This window comes from Chiloscyllium punctatum, chromosome 7, assembly GCF_047496795.1.
Source record: "Chiloscyllium punctatum isolate Juve2018m chromosome 7, sChiPun1.3, whole genome shotgun sequence".
Classification (NCBI taxonomy): domain Eukaryota; kingdom Metazoa; phylum Chordata; class Chondrichthyes; order Orectolobiformes; family Hemiscylliidae; genus Chiloscyllium; species Chiloscyllium punctatum.
In genome coordinates, this window is record NC_092745.1 from 28,345,691 (window position 1) to 28,362,854 (window position 17,164).

Consider the following 17,164-nt stretch of genomic DNA (forward strand, 5'->3'; position numbering starts at 1 on the left):
CCCCCTCTCTCTCAGGGAGATATCTGTACACTGACTGGTGTCACTCAGTCCCCCTCTCTCTCAGGGAGATATCTGTACACTGACTGGTGTCTCTCAGTCCTCTCTCTCTCAGGGAGATATCTGTACACTGACTGGTGTCTCTCAGTCCCACTCTCCCTCAGGGAGATATCTGTACACTGACTGGTGTCTCCCAGTCCCCTCTCTCTCTCTCTCTCTCTCTCTCAGGGAGATATCTGTACCCTGACTGGTGTCTCTCAGTCCCCTCTCTCTCTCTCTCTCTCTCTCACCCTCAGGGAGATATCTGTACCCTGACTGGTGTCTCTCAGTACCCCCTCTCTCTCTCAGGGAGATATCTGTACACTGACTGGTGTCTCTCAGTCCCACTCTCCCTCAGGGAGATATCTGTACACTGAATGGTGTCTCTCAGTCCCCCCCTCTGTCAGGGAGATATCAGTGCACTGACTGGTGTCTCTCAGTCCCCTCTCTCTCTCAGGGAGATATCTGTACACTGACTGGTGTCTCTCAGTCCCCTCTCTCTCTCAGGGAGATATCAGTACACTGACAGTTGCCTCTCAGTCCCCTCTCTCTCTCAGGGAGATATCAGTACACTGACTGGTGTCTCTCAGTCCCCTCTCTCTCTCAGGGAGATATCAGTACACTGACTGGTGTCTCTCAGTCCCCTCTCTCTCTCTCTCTCTCTCTCTCTCTCTCTCTCTCTCAGGGAGATATCTGTACCCTGACTGGTGTCTCTCAGTCCCCTCGCTCTCTCTCTCACCCTCAGGGAGATATCTGTACTCTGACTGGTGTCTCTCAGTCCCCTCTCTCTCTCAGGGAGATATCAGTACACTGACTGGTGTCTCTCAGTCCCCTCTCTCTCTCAGGGAGATATCTGTACACTGACTGGTGTCTCTCAGTCCCCTCTCTCTCTCAGGGAGATATCTGTACACTGACTGGTATCTCTCAGTCCCCCCCTCTCTCTCAGGGAGATATCTGTACACTGACTGGTTTCTCTCAGTCCCCTCTCTCTCTCTCAGGGAGATATCTGTACCCTGACTGGTGTCACTCAGTCCCCTCTCTCTCTCAGGGAGATATCTGTACACTGACTGGTGTCTCTCAGTCCCCTCTCTCTCTCTCTCTCTCTCTCTGGGAGACATCTGTACACGGAATGGTGTCTCCCAGTCCCCCCCCCCTCTCTCTCTCTCTCTCTCTCTCTCTCTGGGAGATATCTGTACACTGACTGGTGTCTCTCAGTCCCCTCTCTCTCTCTCAGGGAGATATCTGTACACTGAATGGTGTCACTCAGTCCCCCCTCTCTCTCAGGGAGATATCTGTACACTGACTGGTATCTCTCAGTCCCCTCTCTCTCTCAGGGAAATATCTGTACCCTGACTGGTGACTCTCCGTCCCCTCTCTCTCTCTCAGGGAGATATCTGTACCCTGACTGGTGTCACTCAGTCCCACTCTCCCTCAGGGAGATATCTGTACCCTGACTGGTGTCTCTCAGTCCCCCCTCTCTCTCAGGGAGATATCTGAACACTGACTGGTGTCTCTCAGTCCCCCCTCTCTCTCAGGGAGATATCTGAACACTGACTGGTGTCTCTCAGTCCCCCCTCTCTCTCAGGGAGATATCTGTACCCTGACTGGTGTCACTCAGTCCCCTCTCTCTCTCAGGGAGATATCTGTACACTGACTGGTGTCTCCCAGTCCCCCCCTCTCTCTCTCTCTCTCTCTCTCTCTCTCTCTCAGGGAGATATCTGTACACTGACTGGTGTCTCTCAGTCCCCTCTCTCTCTCTCAGGGAGATATCTGTACACTGAATGGTGTCTCTCAGTCCCCCCCCTCTCTCAGGGAGATATCTGTACACTGACTGTTGTCTCCCAGTCCCCTCTCTCTCTCTCTCTGGGAGATATCTGTACACTGACTGGTGTCTCTCAGTCCCCTCTCTCTCTCAGGGAGATATCAGAACACTGACTGGTGTCTCTCAGTCCCCTCTCTCTCTCAGGGAGATATCTGTACACTGACTGGCGTCTCTCAGTCCCCTCTCTCTCTCAGGGAGATATCTGTACACTGACTGGTGTCTCTCAGTCCCCCCTCTCTCTCTGGGAGATATCTGTACACTGACTGGTGTCTCTCAGTCCCCTCTCTCCCTCAGGGAGATAACTGTATCCTGACTGGTGTCACTCAGTCCCACTCTCCCTCAGGGAGATATCTGTACACTGACTGGTGTCTCTCAGTCCACTCTCTCTCTCTCTCTCTCTGGGAGATATCTGTACACTGACTGGTGTCTCTCAGTCCCCTCTCTCTCTCTCCCTCTCTGGGAGATATCTGTACACTGACTGGTGTCTCTCAGTCCCCTCTCTCTCTCTCAGGGAGATATCTGTACACTGAATGGTGTCACTCAGTCCCTCCTCTCTCTCAGGGAGATATCTGTACACTGACTGGTATCTCTCAGTCGCCTGTCTCTCTCAGGGAAATATCTGTACCCTGACTGGTGACTCTCCGTCCCCTCTCTCTCTCTCAGGGAGATATCTGTACCCTGACTGGTGTCACTCAGTCCCCTCTCTCTCTCAGGGAGATATCTGTACACTGACTGGTGTCTCCCAGTCCCCCCTCTCTCTCTCTCTCTCTCTCTCTCTCTGGGAGATATCTGTACACTGACTGGTGTCTCTCAGTCCCCTCTCTCTCTCTCAGGGAGATATCTGTACACTGAATGGTGTCTCTCAGTCCCCCCCTCTCTCAGGGAGATATCTGTACACTGACTGTTGTCTCCCAGTCCCCTCTCTCTCTCTCTCTGGGAGATATCTGTACACTGACTGGTGTCTCTCAGTCCCTTCTCTCTCTCTCAGGGAGATATCAGTCCACTGACTGGTGTCTCTCAGTCCCCTCTCTCTCTCAGGGAGATATCAGAACACTGACTGGTGTCTCTCAGTCCCCTCTCTCTCTCAGGGAGATATCTGTACACTGACTGGTGTCTCTCAGTCCCCTCTCTCTCTCAGGGAGATATCTGTACACTGACTGGTGTCTCTCAGTCCCCTCTCTCTCTCAGGGAGATATCTGTACACTGACTGGTATCTCTCAGTCCCCTCTCTCTCTCAGGGAAATATCTGTACCCTGACTGGTGTCTCTCCGTCCCCTCTCTCTCTCTCAGGGAGATATCTGTACCCTGACTGGTGTCACTCAGTCCCCTCTCTCTCTCTGGGAGATATCTGTACACTGACTGGTGTCTCTCAGTCCCATCTCTCTCTCAGGGAGATATCTGTACACTGACTGGTGTTTCTCAGTCCCCCCTCTCTCTCAGGGAGATATCTGTACACTGACTGGTATCTCTCAGTCCCCTCTCTCTCTCAGGGAAATATCTGTACCCTGACTGGTGACTCTCCGTCCCCTCTCTCTCTCTCAGGGAGATATCTGTACACTGATTGGTGTCACTCAGTCCCACTCTCCCTCAGGGAGATATCTGTACCCTGACTGGTGTCTCTCAGTCCCCCCTCTCTCTCAGGGAGATATCTGAACACTGACTGGTGTCTCTCAGTCCCCTCTCTCTCTCTCTCTCTCTCTCTCTCTCAGGGAAATAACTGTATCCTGACTGGTGTCACTCAGTCCCACTCTCCCTCAGGGAGATATCTGTACACTGAATGGTGTCTCTCAGTTCCCCCCTCTCTCAGGGAGATATCTGTACACTGACTGGTGTCTCTCAGTCCCCTCTCTCTCTCTTAGGGAGATATCTGTACACTGAATGGTGTCTCTCAGTCCCCCCCTCTCTCAGGGAGATATCTGAACACTGACTGGTGTCTCTCAGTCCCCCCCCGCCTCTCTCTCTCTCTCTGGGAGATATCTGTACACTGACTGGTGTCTCTCAGTCCCCTCTCTCTCTCTCAGGGAGATATCTGTGCACTGACTGGTGTCTCTCAGTCCCCCATCTCTCTCTCAGGGAGATATCTGTACACTGAATGGTGTCTCTCAGTCCCCCCCTCTCTCAGGGAGATATCTGAACACTGACTGGTGTCTCTCAGTCCCCCCCCCCTCTCTCTCTCTCTCTCTCTCTGGGAGATATCTGTACACTGACTGGTGTCTCTCAGTCCCCTCTCTCTCTCTCTCAGGGAGATATCAGTACACTGACTGGTGTCTCTCAGTCCCCTCTCTCTCTCAGGGAGATATCTGAACACTGACAGTTGTCTCTCAGTCCCCTCTCTCTCTCAGGGAGATATCAGTACACTGACTGGTGTCTCTCAGTCCCCTCTCTCTCTCAGGGAGATATCTGTACACTGACTGGTGTCTCTCAGTCCCCTCTCTCTCTCAGGGAGATATCATTACACTGACTGGTGTCTCTCAGTCCCCTCTCTCTCTCAGGGAGATATCTGTACACTGACTGGTGTCTCTCAGTCCCCTCTCTCTCTCAGGGAGATATCTGTACACTGACTGGTGTCTCTCAGTACCCCCTCTCTCTCAGGGAGATATCTGTACACTGACTGGTTTCTCTCAGTCCCCTCTCTCTCTCAGGGAGATATCTGTACACTGACTGGTATCTCTCAGTCCCCTCTCCCTCTCTCAGGGAGATATCTATACCCTGACTGGTGACTCTCCGTCCCCTCTCTCTCTCTCAGGGAGATATCTGTACCCTGACTGGTGTCACTCAGTCCCACTCTCCCTCAGGGAGATATCTGTACCCTGACTGGTGTCTCTCAGTCCCCCCTCTCTCTCAGGGAGATATCTGAACACTGACTGGTGTCTCTCAGTCCCCTCTCGCTCTCACTCTCTCTGGGAGATATCTGTACACTGACTGGTGTCTCTCAGTCCCCTCTCTCCCTCAGGGAGATATCTGTACCCTGACTAGTGTCTCTCAGTCCCCCCTCTCTCTCAGGGAGATATCTGAACACTGACTGGTGTCTCTCAGTCCCCCCTCTCTCTCTCTCTCTCTCTGGGAGATATCAGTAGACTGACTGGTGTCTCTCAGTCCCCTCTCTCTCTCAGGGAGATAGCTGTATCCTGACTGGTGTCACTCAGTCCCACTCACCCTCAGGGAGATATCTGTACACTGACTGGTGTCTCCCAGTCCCCCCTCTCTCTCTCTCTCTCTCTGGGAGATATCTGTACACTGACTGGTGTCTCTCAGTCCCCTCTCTCTCTCTCAGGGAGATATCTGTACACTGAATGGTGTCTCTCAGTCCCCCCTCTCTCTCTCAGGGAGATATCAGTACACTGAATGGTGTCTCTCAGTCCCCCCCTCTCTCAGGGAGATATCTGTACACTGACTGGTGTCTCCCAGTCCCCCCTCTCTCTCTCTCTCTCTCTCTGGGAGATATCTGTACACTGACTGGTGTCTCTCAGTCCCCTCTCTCTCTCTCAGGGAGATAACAGTACACTGACTGGTTTCTCTCAGTCCCCTCTCTCTCTCAGGGAGATATCTGTACACTGACTGGTGTCTCTCAGTCCCCTCTCTCTCTCAGGGAGATATCTGTACACTGACTGGTGTCTCTCAGTCCCCCCTCTCTCTCAGGGAGATATCTGTACACTGACTGGTGTCTCTCAGTCCCCTCTCTCTCTCAGGGAGATATCTGTACACTGACTGGTGTCTCTCAGTCCCCCCTCTCTCTCAGGGAGATATCTGTACACTGACTGGTATCTCTCAGTCCCCTCTCTCTCTCAGGGAAATATCTGTACCCTGACTGGTGTCTCTCCGTCCCCTCTCTCTCTCTCAGGGAGATATCTGTACCCTGACTGGTGTCACTCAGTCCCCTCTCTCTCTCTGGGAGATATCTGTACACTGACTGGTGTCTGCCAGTCCCCTCTCTCTCTCTCAGGGAGATATCAGTACACTGACTGGTGTCTCTCAGTCCCCTCTCTCCCTCAGGGAGATATCAGTACACTGACTGGTGTCTCTCAGTCCCCTCTCTCTCTCAGGGAGATATCTGTACACTGACTGATGTCTCCCAGTCCCCTCTCTCTCTCAGGGAGATATCTGTACACTGACTGGTGTCTCTCAGTCCCCCCTCTCTCTCAGGGAGATATCTGTACACTGACTGGTGTCTCTCAGTCCCCTCTCTCTCTCAGGGAGATATCTGTACACTGACTGGTGTCTCTCAGTCCCCTCTCTCTCTCAGGGAGATATCTGTCCACTGACTGGTGTCTCTCAGTCCCCCCTCTCTCTCAGGGAGATATCTGTACACTGACTGGTGTCTCTCAGTCCCCCCTCTCTCTCAGGGAGATATCTGTACACTGACTGGTGTCTCTCAGTCCCCTCTCTCTCTCTCTCAGGGAGATATCAGTACACTGACTGGTTTCTCTCAGTCCCCTCTCTCTCTCGAGGAGATATCTGTACACTGACTGGTGTCTCTCAGTCCCCTCTCTCTCTCAGGGAGATATCTGTACACTGACTGGTGTCTCTCAGTCCCCTCTCTCTCTCAGGGAGATATCTGTATCCTGACTGGTGTCTCTCAGTCCCCTCTCTCTCTCAGGGAGATATCTGTACACAGAATGGTGTCTCTCAGTCCCCCCCTCTCTCAGGGAGATATCTGAACACTGACTGGTGTCTCTCAGTCCCCTCTCTCTCTCTTAGGGAGATATCTGTACACTGAATGGTGTCTCTCAGTCCCCCCCTCTCTCAGGGAGATATCTGAACACTGACTGGTGTCTCTCAGTCCCCCCCCCCCTCTCTCTCTCTCTCTGGGAGATATCTGTACACTGACTGGTGTCTCTCAGTCCCCTCTCTCTCTCTCAGGGAGATATCTGTGCACTGACTGGTGTCTCTCAGTCCCCTCTCTCTCTCAGGGAGATATCTGTACACTGAATGGTGTCTCTCAGTCCCCCCCTCTCTCAGGGAGATATCTGAACACTGACTGGTGTCTCTCAGTTCCCCCCCCCTCTCTCTCTCTCTCTCTCTCTCTGGGAGATATCTGTACACTGACTGGTGTCTCCCAGTCCCCTCTCTCTCTCTCTCAGGGAGATATCAGTACACTGACTGGTGTCTCTCAGTCCCCTCTCTCTCTCAGGGAGATATCTGAACACTGACAGTTGTCTCTCAGTCCCCTCTCTCTCTCAGGGAGATATCAGTACACTGACTGGTGTCTCTCAGTCCCCTCTCTCTCTCAGGGAGATATCTGTACACTGACTGGTGTCTCTCAGTCCCCTCTCTCTCTCAGGGAGATATCAGTACACTGACTGGTGTCTCTCAGTCCCCTCTCTCTCTCAGGGAGATATCTGTACACTGACTGGTGTCTCTCAGTCCCCTCTCTCTCTCAGGGAGATATCTGTACACTGACTGGTGTCTCTCAGTACCCCCTCTCTCTCAGGGAGATATCTGTACACTGACTGGTGTCTCTCAGTCCCCTCTCTCTCTCAGGGAGATATCTGTACACTGACTGGTATCTCTCAGTCCCCTCTCCCTCTCTCAGGGAGATATCTGTACCCTGACTGGTGACTCTCCGTCCCCTCTCTCTCTCTCAGGGAGATATCTGTACCCTGACTGGTGTCACTCAGTCCCACTCTCCCTCAGGGAGATATCTGTACCCTGACTGGTGTCTCTCAGTCTCCCCCTCTCTCTCAGGGAGATATCTGAACACTGACTGGTGTCTCTCAGTCCCCTCTCGCTCTCTCTCTCTCTGGGAGATATCTGTACACTGACTGGTGTCTCTCAGTCCCCTCTCTCTCTCAGGGAGATAACTGTATCCTGACTGGTGTCACTCAGTCCCACTCTCCCTCAGGGAGATATCTGTACACTGAATGGTGTCTCTCAGTAGCCCCCTCTCTCAGGGAGATATCTGTACACTGACTGGTGTCTCTCAGTCCCCTCTCTCCCTCAGGGAGATATCTGTACCCTGACTAGTGTCTCTCAGTCCCCCCTCTCTCTCAGGGAGATATCTGAACACTGACTGGTGTCTCTCAGTCCCCCCTCTCTCTCTCTCTCTCTCTGGGAGATATCAGTAGACTGACTGGTGTCTCTCAGTCCCCTCTCTCTCTCAGCGAGATAGCTGTATCCTGACTGGTGTCACTCAGTCCCACTCACCCTCAGGGAGATATCTGTACACTGACTGGTGTCTCCCAGTCCCCCCTCTCTCTCTCTCTCTCTCTGGGAGATATCTGTACACTGACTGGTGTCTCTCAGTCCCCTCTCTCTCTCTCAGGGAGATATCTGTACACTGAATGGTGTCTCTCAGTCCCCCCTCTCTCTCTCAGGGAGATATCAGTACACTGAATGGTGTCTCTCAGTCCCCCCCTCTCTCAGGGAGATATCTGTACACTGACTGGTGTCCCCCAGTCCCCCCCCCCCTCTCTCTCTCTCTGGGAGATATCTGTACACTGACTGGTGTCTCTCAGTCCCCCCTCTCTCTCAGGGAGATATCTGTACACTGACTGGTGTCTCTCAGTCCCCTCTCTCTCTCAGGGAGATATCTGTACACTGACTGGTGTCTCTCAGTCCCCCCTCTCTCTCAGGGAGATATCTGTACACTGACTGGTTTCTCTCAGTCCCCTCTCTCTCTCAGGGAGATATCTGTACACTGACTGGTGTCTCTCAGTCCCCTCTCTCTCTCAGGGAGATATCTGTACACTGACTGGTGTCTCTCAGTCCCCCCTCTCTCTCAGGGAGATATCTGTACACTGACTGGTGTCTCTCAGTCCCCTCTCTCTCTCAGGGAGATATCTGTACACTGACTGGTGTCTCTCAGTCCCCCCTCTCTCTCAGGGAGATATCTGTACACTGACTGGTATCTCTCAGTCCCCTCTCTCTCTCAGGGAAATATCTGTACCCTGACTGGTGTCTCTCCGTCCCCTCTCTCTCTCTCAGTGAGATATCTGTACCCTGACTGGTGTCACTCAGTCCCCTCTCTCTCTCTGGGAGATATCTGTACACTGACTGGTGTCTGCCAGTCCCCTCTCTCTCTCTCAGGGAGATATCAGTACACTGACTGGTGTCTCTCAGTCCCCTCTCTCTCTCAGGGAGATATCAGTACACTGACTGGTGTCTCTCAGTCCCCTCTCTCTCTCAGGGAGATATCTGTACACTGACTGGTGTCTCTCAGTCCCGTCTCTCTCTCAGGGAGATATCTGTACACTGACTGATGTCTCCCAGTCCCCTCTCTCTCTCAGGGAGATATCTGTACACTGACTGGTGTCTCTCAGTCCCCCCTCTCTCTTAGGGAGATATCTGTACACTGACTGGTGTCTCTCAGTCCCCTCTCTCTCTCAGGGAGATATCTGTACACTGACTGGTGTCTCTCAGTCCCCTCTCTCTCTCAGGGAGATATCTGTCCACTGACTGGTGTCTCTCAGTCCCCCCTCTCTCTCAGGGAGATATCTGTACACTGACTGGTGTCTCTCAGTCCCCCCTCTCTCTCAGGGAGATATCTGTACACTGACTGGTGTCTCTCAGTCCCCTCTCTCTCTCTCAGGGAGATATCAGTACACTGACTGGTTTCTCTCAGTCCCCTCTCTCTCTCGGGGAGATATCTGTACACTGACTGGTGTCTCTCAGTCCCCTCTCTCTCTCAGGGAGATATCTGTACACTGACTGGTGTCTCTCAGTCCCCTCTCTCTCTCAGGGAGATATCTGTACACTGACTGGTGTCTCTCAGTCCCCTCTCTCTCTCAGGGAGATATCTGTACACTGAATGGTGTCTCTCAGTCCCCCCCTCTCTCAGGGAGATATCTGTACACTGACTGTTGTCTCCCAGTCCCCTCTCTCTCTCTCTCTGGGAGATATCTGTACACTGACTGGTGTCTCTCAGTCCCCTCTCTCTCTCTCAGGGAGATATCAGTCCACTGACTGGTGTCTCTCAGTCCCCTCTCTCTCTCAGGGAGATATCAGAACACTGACTGGTGTCTCTCAGTCCCCTCTCTCTCTCAGGGAGATATCTGTACACTGACTGGTGTCTCTCAGTCCCCTCTCTCTCTCAGGGAGATATCTGTACACTGACTGGTGTCTCTCAGTCCCCTCTCTCTCTCAGGGAGATATCTGTACACTGACTGGTATCTCTCAGTCCCCTCTCTCTCTCAGGGAAATATCTGTACCCTGACTGGTGTCTCTACGTCCCCTCTCTCTCTCTCAGGGAGATATCTGTACCCTGACTGGTGTCACTCAGTCCCCTCTCTCTCTCTGGGAGATATCTGTACACTGACTGGTGTCTCTCAGTCCCATCTCTCTCTCAGGGAGATATCTGTACACTGACTGGTGTTTCTCAGTCCCCCCTCTCTCTCAGGGAGATATTTGTACACTGACTGGTATCTCTCAGTCCCCTCTCTCTCTCAGGGAAATATCTGTACCCTGACTGGTGACTCTCCGTCCCCTCTCTCTCTCTCAGGGAGATATCTGTACACTGACTGGTGTCACTCAGTCCCACTCGCCCTCAGGGAGATATCTGTACCCTGACTGGTGTCTCTCAGTCCCCCCTCTCTCTCAGGGAGATATCTGAACACTGACTGGTGTCTCTCAGTCCCCTCTCTCTCTCTCTCTCTCTCAGGGAAATAACTGTATCCTGACTGGTGTCACTCAGTCCCACTCTCCCTCAGGGAGATATTTGTACACTGAATGGTGTCTCTCAGTTCCCCCCTCTCTCAGGGAGATATCTGTACACTGACTGGTGTCTCTCAGTCCCCTCTCTCTCTCTCAGGGAGATATCTGTACACTGAATGGTGTCTCTCAGTCCCCCCCTCTCTCAGGGAGATATCTGAACACTGACTGGTGTCTCTCAGTCCCCCCCCCTCTCTCTCTCTCTCTGGGAGATATCTGTACACTGACTGGTGTCTCTCAGTCCCCTCTCTCTCTCTCAGGGAGATATCTGTGCACTGACTGGTGTCTCTCAGTCCCCCCTCTCTCTCTCAGGGAGATATCTGTACACTGAATGGTGTCTCTCAGTCCCCCCCTCTCTCAGGGAGATATCTGAACACTGACTGGTGTCTCTCAGTCCCCCCCCCCCCTCTCTCTCTCTCTCTGGGAGATATCTGTACACTGACTGGTGTCTCCCAGTCCCCTCTCTCTCTCTCTCTCTCTCAGGGAGATATCTGTACACTGACTGGTGTCTCTCAGTCCCCTCTCTCTCTCTCTCAGGGAGATATCAGTACACTGACTGGTGTCTCTCAGTCCCCTCTCTCTCTCAGGGAGATATCTGAACACTGACAGTTGTCTCTCAGTCCCCTCTCTCTCTCAGGGAGATATCAGTACACTGACTGGTGTCTCTCAGTCCCCTCTCTCTCTCAGGGAGATATCTGTACACTGACTGGTGTCTCTCAGTCCCCTCTCTCTCTCAGGGAGATATCATTACACTGACTGGTGTCTCTCAGTCCCCTCTCTCTCTCAGGGAGATATCTGTACACTGACTGGTGTCTCTCAGTCCCCTCTCTCTCTCAGGGAGATATCTGTACACTGACTGGTGTCTCTCAGTACCCCCTCTCTCTCAGGGAGATATCTGTACACTGACTGGTTTCTCTCAGTCCCCTCTCTCTCTCAGGGAGATATCTGTACACTGACTGGTTTCTCTCAGTCCCCTCTCTCTCTCAGGGAAATATCTGTACCCTGACTGGTGTCTCTCCGTCCCCTCTCTCTCTCTCAGGGAGATATCTGTACCCTGACTGGTGTCACTCAGTCCCCTCTCTCTCTCAGGGAGATATCTGTACACTGACTGGTGTCTCTCAGTCCCATCTCTCTCTCAGGGAGATATCTGTACACTGACTGGTGTCTCTCAGTCCCCCCTCTCTCTCAGGGAGATATCTGTACACTGACTGGTATCTCTCAGTCCCCTCTCTCTCTCTCAGGGAGATATCTGTACCCTGACTGGTGACTCTCCGTCCCCTCTCTCTCTCTCAGGGAGATATCTGTACCCTGACTGGTGTCACTCAGTCCCACTCTCCCTCAGGGAGATATCTGTACACTGACTGGTGTCTCTCAGTCCCCCCTCTCTCTCAGGGAGATATCTGAACACTGACTGGTGTCTCTCAGTCCCCTCTCGCTCTCTCTCTCTCTGGGAGATATCTGTACACTGACTGGTGTCTCTCAGTCCCCTCTCTCTCTCAGGGAGATAACTGTATCCTGACTGGTGTCACTCAGTCCCACTCTCCCTCAGGGAGATATCTGTACACTGAATGGTGTCTCTCAGTACCCCCCTCTCTCAGGGAGATATCTGTACACTGACTGGTGTCTCTCAGTCCCCCCCCTCTCTCCCTCTCTCTCTCTGGGAGATATCTGTACACTGACTGGTGTCTCTCAGTCCCCTCTCTCTCTCAGGGAGATAGCTGTATCCTGACTGGTGTCACTCAGTCCCACTCACCCTCAGGGAGATATCTGTACACTGACTGGTGTCTCCCAGTCCCCCCCCCTCTCTCTCTCTCTCTCTCTCTCTCTCTGGGAGATATCTGTACACTGACTGGTGTCTCTCAGTCCCCTCTCTCTCTCTCAGGGAGATATCTGTGCACTGACTGGTGTCTCTCAGTCCCCCCTCTCTCTCTCAGGGAGATATCTGTACACTGAATGGTGTCTCTCAGTCCCCCCCTCTCTCAGGGAGATATCTGTACCCTGACTGGTGTCTCTCAGTCCCCCCCCCCCTCTCTCTCTCTCTCTCTCTGGGAGATATCTGTACACTGACTGGTGTCTCCCAGTCCCCTCTCTCTCTCTCTCTCTCTCTGGGAGATATCTGTACACTGACTGGTGTCTCTCAGTCCCCTCTCTCTCTCTCTCTCAGGGAGATATCAGTACACTGATTGGTGTCTCTCAGTCCCCTCTCTCTCTCAGGGAGATATCTGTACACTGACTGGTGTCTCTCAGTCCCCTCTCTCTCTCAGGGAGATCTCTGTACACTGACTGGTGTCTCTCAGTCCCCTCTCTCTCTCAGGGAGATATCATTACACTGACTGGTGTCTCTCAGTCCCCTCTCTCTCTCAGGGAGATATCTGTACACTGACTGGTGTCTCTCAGTCCCCTCTCTCTCTCAGGGAGATATCTGTACACTGACTTGTGTCTCTCAGTACCCCCTCTCTCTCAGGGAGATATCTGTACACTGACTGGTTTCTCTCAGTCGCCTCTCTCTCTCAGGGAGATATCTGTACACTGACTGGTTTCTCTCAGTCCCCTCTCTCTCTCAGGGAAATATCTGTACCCTGACTGGTGTCTCTCCGTCCCCTCTCTCTCTCTCAGGGAGATATCTGTACCCTGACTGGTGTCACTCAGTCCCCTCTCTCTCTCAGGGAGATATCTGTACACTGACTGGTGTCTCTCAGTCCCCCCTCTCTCTCAGGGAGATATCTGTACACTGACTGGTATCTCTCAGTCCCCTCTCTCTCTCTCAGGGAGATATCTGTACCCTGACTGGTGACTCTCCGTCCCCTCTCTCTCTCTCAGGGAGATATCTGTACCCTGACTGGTGTCACTCAGTCCCACTCTCCCTCAGGGAGATATCTGTACCCTGACTGGTGTCTCTCAGTCCCCCCTCTCTCTCAGGGAGATATCTGTACACTGAATGGTGTCTCTCAGTCCCCTCTCTCTCTCTGGGAGATATCTGTACACTGACTGGTGTCTCTCAGTCCCCTCTCTCTCTCAGGGAGATAACTGTATCCTGACTGGTGTCACTCAGTCCCACTCTCCCTCAGGGAGATATCTGTACACTGAATGGTGTCTCTCAGTACCCCCCTCTCTCAGGGAGATATCTGTACACTGACTGGTGTCTCTCAGTCCCCCGTCTCTCTCTCTCTCTCTCTCTGGGAGATATCTGTACACTGACTGGTGTCTCTCAGTCCCCTCTCTCTCTCAGGGAGATAGCTGTATCCTGACTGGTGTCACTCAGTCCCACTCACCCTCAGGGAGATATCTGTACACTGACTGGTGTCTCCCAGTCCCCCCTCTCTCTCTCTCTCTCTCTCTGGGAGATATCTGTACACTGACTGGTGTCTCTCAGTCCCCTCTCTCTCTCAGGGAGATAGCTGTATCCTGACTGGTGTCACTCAGTCCCACTCACCCTCAGGGAGATATCTGTACACTGACTGGTGTCTCTCAGTCCCCACTCACCCTCAGGGAGATATCTGTACACTGACTGGTGTCTCCCAGTCCCCCCTCTCTCTCTCTCTCTCTCTCTCTCTCTCTGGGAGATATCTGTACACTGACTGGTGTCTCTCAGTCCCCTCTCTCTCTCTCAGGGAGATATCTGTACACTGAATGGTGTCTCTCAGTCCCCACTCTCTCTCTCAGGGAGATATCAGTACACTGAATGGTGTCTCTCAGTCCCCCCCTCTCTCAGGGAGATATCTGTACACTGACTGGTGTCTCCCAGTCCCCCCTCTCTCTCTCTCTCTCTCTCTCTCTCTGGGAGATATCTGTACACTGACTGGTGTCTCTCAGTCCCCTCTCTCTCTCTCAGGGAGATATCAGTACACTGACTGGTTTCTCTCAGTCCCCTCTCTCTCTCAGGGAGATATCTGTACACTGACTGGTGTCTCTCAGTCCCCTCTCTCTCTCAGGGAGACATCTGTACACTGACTGGTGTCTCTCAGTCCCGTCTCTCTCTCAGGGAGATATCTGTACACTGACTGGTGTCTCTCAGTCCCCCCTCTCTCTCAGGGAGATATCTGTACACTGACTGGTATCACTCAGTCCCCTCTCTCTCTCAGGGAAATATCTGTACCCTGACTGGTGTCTCTCCGTCCCCTCTCTCTCTCTGGGAGATATCTGTACCCTGACTGGTGTCACTCAGTCCCCTCTCTCTCTCTGGGAGATATCTGTACACTGACTGGTGTCTCTCAGTCCCCTCTCTCTCTCTCTCAGGGAGATATCTGAACACTGAATGGTGTCACTCAGTCCCCCCTCTCTCTCAGGGAGATATCTGTACACTGACTGGTATCTCTCAGTCGCCTCTCTCTCTCAGGGAAATATCTATACCCTGACTGGTGACTCTCCGTCCCCTCTCTCTCTCAGGGAGATATCTGTACACTGACTGGTGTCTCTCAGTCCCATCTCTCTCTCAGGGAGATATCTGTACACTGACTGGTGTCACTCAGTCCCCTCTCTCTCTCTGGGAGATATCTGTACACTGACTGGTGTCTCTCAGTCCCCTCTCTCTCTCTCTCAGGGAGATATCTGAACACTGAATGGTGTCACTCAGTCCCCCCTCTCTCTCAGGGAGATATCTGTACACTGACTGGTATCTCTCAGTCGCCTCTCTCTCTCAGGGAGATATCTGTACCCTGACTGGTGTCACTCAGTCCCCTCTCTCTCTCAGGGAGATATCTGTACACTGACTGGTGTCTCTCAGTCCCATCTCTCTCTCAGGGAGATATCTGTACACTGACTGGTGTTTCTCAGTCCCCCCTCTCTCTCAGGGAGATATCTGTACACTGACTGGTATCTCTCAGTCCCCTCTCTCTCTCAGGGAAATATCTGTACCCTGACTGGTGACTCTCCGTCCCCTCTCTCTCTCTCAGGGAGATATCTGTACACTGACTGGTGTCACTCAGTCCCACTCTCCCTCAGGGAGATATCTGTACCCTGACTGGTGTCTCTCAGTCCCCCCTCTCTCTCAGGGAGATATCTGAACACTGACTGGTGTCTCTCAGTCCCCTCTCTCTCTCTCTCTCTCTCTCTCTCAGGGAAATACCTGTATCCTGACTGGTGTCACTCAGTCCCACTCTCCCTCAGGGAGATATCTGTACACTGAATGGTGTCTCTCAGTACCCCCCTCTCTCAGGGAGATATCTGTACACTGACTGGTGTCTCTCAGTCCCCTCTCTCTCTCTCAGGGAGATATCTGTACACTGAATGGTGTCTCTCAGTCCCCCCCTCTCTCAGGGAGATATCTGAACACTGACTGGTGTCTCTCAGTCCCCCCTCTCTCCCTCTCTCTCTCTCTCTGGGAGATATCTGAACACTGACTGGTGTCTCCCAGTCCCCTCTCTCTCTCTCTCTCTCTCTGGGAGATATCTGTACACTGACTGGTGTCTCTCAGTCCACTCTCTCTCTCTCTCAGGGAGATATCAGTACACTGACTGGTGTCTCTCAGTCCCCTCTCTCTCTCAGGGAGATATCTGAACACTGACAGTTGTCTCTCAGTCCCCTCTCTCTCTCAGGGAGATATCAGTACACTGACTGGTGTCTCTCAGTCCCCTCTCTCTCTCAGGGAGATATCTGTACACTGACTGGTGTCTCTCAGTCCCCTCTCTCTCTCAGGGAGATATCAGTACACTGACTGGTGTCTCTCAGTCCCCTCTCTCTCTCAGGGAGATATCTGTACACTGACTGGTGTCTCTCAGTCCCCTCTCTCTCTCAGGGAGATATCTGTACACTGACTGGTGTCTCTCAGTACCCCCTCTCTCTCAGGGAGATATCTGTACACTGACTGGTTTCTCTCAGTCCCCTCTCTCTCTCAGGGAAATATCTGTACCCTGACTGGTGTCTCTCCGTCCCCTCTCTCTCTCTCAGGGAGATATCTGTAACCTGACTGGTGTCACTCAGTCCCCTCTCTCTCTCAGGGAGATATCTGTACACTGACTGGTGTCTCTCAGTCCCCCCTCTCTCTCAGGGAGATATCTGTACACTGACTGGTATCTCTCAGTCCCCTCTCTCTCTCTCAGGGAGATATCTGTACCCTGACTGGTGACTCTCCGTCCCCTCTCTCTCTCTCAGGGAGATATCTGTACACTGACTGGTGTCACTCAGTCCCACTCTCCCTCAGGGAGATATCTGTACCCTGACTGGTGTCTCTCAGTCCCCCCTCTCTCTCAGGGAGATATCTGAACACTGACTGGTGTCTCTCAGTCCCCCCTCTCTCTCTGGGAGATATCTGTACACTGACTGGTGTCTCTCAGTCCCCTCTCTGTCTCAGGGAGATAACTGTATCCTGACTGGTGTCACTCAGTCCCACTCTCCCACAGGGAGATATCTGTACACTGAATGGTGTCTCTCAGTAGCCCCCTCTCTCAGGGAGATATCTGTACACTGACTGGTGTCTCTCAGTCCCCTCTCTCCCTCAGGGAGATATCTGTACCCTGACTAGTGTCTCTCAGTCCCCCCTCTCTCTCAGGGAGATATCTGAACACTGACTGGTGTCTCTCAGTACCCCCTCTCTCTCAGGGAGATATCTGTACACTGACTGGTTTCTCTCAGTCCCCTCTCTCTCTCAGGGAGATATCTGTACACTGACTGGTTTCTCTCAGTCCCCTCTCTCTCTCAGGGAAATATCTGTACCCTGACTGG

The 17,164-nt window shown here is 52.8% G+C and overlaps 1 protein-coding gene across 1 annotated transcript in view; it reads right to left on the minus strand.

Annotated features, from left to right (window-relative positions):
- The window catches only part of LOC140479529 (probable voltage-dependent R-type calcium channel subunit alpha-1E), a 1,102,593-nt gene that overhangs the window by 2,905 nt on the left and 1,082,524 nt on the right, over positions 1-17,164 (minus strand). The gene's annotated exons all lie outside the window — the stretch shown is intronic.